Source organism: Meleagris gallopavo, chromosome 5, assembly GCF_000146605.3.
Source record: "Meleagris gallopavo isolate NT-WF06-2002-E0010 breed Aviagen turkey brand Nicholas breeding stock chromosome 5, Turkey_5.1, whole genome shotgun sequence".
Lineage (NCBI taxonomy): Eukaryota > Metazoa > Chordata > Aves > Galliformes > Phasianidae > Meleagris > Meleagris gallopavo.
The window spans coordinates 8,922,013-8,925,172 of record NC_015015.2 but is presented as its reverse complement, the minus strand read 5'-3'; the positions used below and the strand labels follow the sequence as shown (position 1 = coordinate 8,925,172).

Genomic DNA, 3,160 nt, shown 5'->3' with positions numbered 1-3,160 from the left:
CAAACAAACAAACAACAAAAAAAAAAAAAACCAAACTAAACATCCAATATTCTTAAAGGACATTTACTCCAAAATATAAAGTATGGAGCTTTGAGATAGAATGGAACTGAAGATTTGCTCTTCATTGAGCATAACTACCTTTCCCTAAAGTATCATCACAGTTAATACAGGTTTGCCTCTCCAGGAATTAGTACAAAATTTCAAAGTATTTTCATATTACTAACACAGTTCATTAAAACATGAAACACTTCTAATGATGTGGAAATTACCACCTCTTTATGTATGTGGCAAACCTGTGAATGTTTAGCTACTACTTTTCAATTCCAAGTCCTGTTCAAATGACCGCCAGCTCGGTCAAAGCAGTCCAGTGTGTCTAAGCCAACAACTCCCAGAAAGAGATGTTTGTCTGAAAAGACAGAACTGCTGGATGAAAGATATCCCTTGTACAGACTGCATGGAACAAGTTGCTGCTGATGAATCCCTCGTGCAGCCACTGCTATTTAAGGTTCTGCTTTGCAGCTGGTGAAAGCAGTCTTCATCCTTTCATTCTGCAGAGAGCTAGAGTACAGGTACTAATGACTTCCTTGATATGAATGCCTAGACAACAGAGATGCAGAGATGATTCAGGGATGTCCATCCTCCTTCCAGAGATAAAGGTATTGTTCTGTATTGGCCTGACTCCAGAAATGAAAAGCAAATACAGAGGTAGAGTGTATCAAAGTAAAGATTTAATAAGTCATTGATAACATGTTGTTGGTCAACCAGCATTAATTCCTATAATGTAACAAAGCAATAAAGCTATGTGGCAGTACTAGGAAGAATACAGCTGTTAGAAAGACTCTGTTACATAATGCATTTGTAAAGAAAATGTAATTACTGGCCCATTACCACTAAATTAGTAGACAACATTTGGAGACTGGAGGCTGCTGAGCATTCAAGTCTACTATTTCACTTTGGCTAAGTGTTTAGCCCCATGCTAATAACAGTGAAACCTATTTTAAAAGATCTCCTGATAAAAGTTTTCTTAATGAATGTGTAGGGAGCCAAGGAGTAATGCAAAAGAGGACAGCTCAAGGACATCAACTAATTTAACATCTAATTTAATATTACAGTCAGTAAACTTATTATATAGCTGAGACCACTCACCATCTGTCACATCTAGATGAGCATTTCCTGTAGTACACTAATCTGGGTCACAGTTGCACATTACCTTATTGGAGCAGTTGTGTTCTCCAGTTTCCACCATGACTTAGGAGGGTTCAGGTAACGACACCATAGCTCCCAGTCAAACCCTTGTGCTGAGAGGGGATATTCTTCTATTTCAAAATTATCATACTTAATGTTATCAAATGATGGAGAAATGACCCTTTTTCTGTTTTCCTTTATCCTAGAAAGCACTGGTTCAGCCCTAAAACAGAAAAGAAAAAGAAAAAGATGACTATGTCAGTAGAAGGATAGCACTGATGGACATACCAACCTACACTGTGCATTTCAGAAAGCCATTCAGAACTCTCTTTGCTTTGAGATGGAGATGGGGCAGAGTAAGATCTGCCCCAAAATAACACACTGGACAATTTTATGAAGGATGCCCTGTTATTATCATTAATGTTAGCTGGAGAACTGAAGAAATTATTATCTGCATACTACAGAGCATTTACATACTTGCTACCAACTAACAATAATTTCAGGCTTTCAGTATTATCAAGGGCATGAAGATCAGAGTTAATAATAGACTTACCCTATGGACAGCACCTCCTGCCTTTTTACAATCTTTTCTACTCAAGAAAAAACAAAGCTATTGTCTGGATCAAACAAGCTCAAATACATGCTTTTAGTTACGTGCTACTTTTGCATAGAGCAGCAATGTTGAGAAAAAATGACATATCTTTGTTTACACTATAGAACATAAAAGAAACATTACTTTTTATTAAAAGGAGGTCGATTTCCTTCAGCCCTTTGCCCATAAAGGGCATTACTGGAGGGAGCTGATTTCTGAAAAGCACAGGCATAGAAAATATATTTTTTTCTCATTAGTTTTACAGGCCATTATTTGGATATTTGGAAGCTACACAAATGTTAAGCATTTTCTGTTTAAAATATTGCCCTGAGATATGAAGAGAACTCAAGAAACAAGAGGAGAAAAACCTGAGTCATAAGTGTGCTGCTTCTACTGCAGACATATCCCTCATATCTGTAACTAGGCCACCATTCCAAAATTACCATTTACTGCTTATTTGAAAGAAAAAATGTAGCAATACATAATACAGATATTTTAGATACAGGAAAAAGGTGCTCACTTAGCATGCAATTTTCCCATAAAGTTAAATACATTGTAATTACACCTCTAGATAGCACACTGAAAATATATACATATATCTAGATTACATTACATAGTACAAATGTATTTTTCATGAATATGCCCATCTCTGAAACTTTTTATTAAAAGTATCAGAACGCTAATTCACCCTCTATGTGCAAGAGAAATAGCATTTAGTAATTTATAAATAGTGCTTAGAAAGCGTGCTTTCTTTAAAGAAGGTACAAGCAGACACATACCATCCCACATTGAATTCCACATGGGCATCAAAGAGAGCAACTACTGGTGCTGTGGCTACTCTCCATCCACTAACTCGAGATCTAATCAGCCCCTCTTGCTTGTTGTGTCGGACAACCTTGATGAAACCAGGCTTACGGGCATTCACTTCATCAACATACTTCTTTAGTTTCTCTTTGAGTTCTTCTGCACAAAGAAAAGAATTAGATGTTAACACGAAGCATCAGTTTGCCAAGATGTAAAAATCTGTTCCTCCAGCAAAAAAAGATTCTTCACACAGAGGAATACTGCATGTTGATTTAACTACTACGAGCTTTCAAGTAGTCAAATCTAAAAAGAGACAAAACAACAACAAAAAAGCCACCAACAGAAGGGCCACAAATTATACAGAAATAAAAAAATTCCAAGTGTTCAGCCTAAATGATTGCCAGAATCCTGTAATTGCTGAACATGCCACAAGATAAAGCACTCAGTCACAGTGGACCATAGCTACATAAGTGTATATTTTGTTACCATAGCAGCAAATAAGATAACTATCTCATATTCCCAGAAAAATATGCCAAACTTACTAATACTTCAAGAAGAGAAAGAATAAAATGAATTATT

The 3,160-nt window shown here is 36.3% G+C and overlaps 1 long non-coding RNA gene across 1 annotated transcript; it reads right to left on the bottom strand.

The window, feature by feature from the left end:
- Positions 1-1,375: 1,375 nt before the first annotated feature.
- On the bottom strand, positions 1,376-2,870 carry LOC109367996. The gene is made up of 2 exons (XR_004160021.1): positions 2,557-2,870; positions 1,376-1,408 (listed from the first exon to the last, which is right to left on the bottom strand). It is a non-coding gene; the product is annotated as an uncharacterized LOC109367996 (long non-coding RNA).
- Positions 2,871-3,160: the final 290 nt, after the last annotated feature.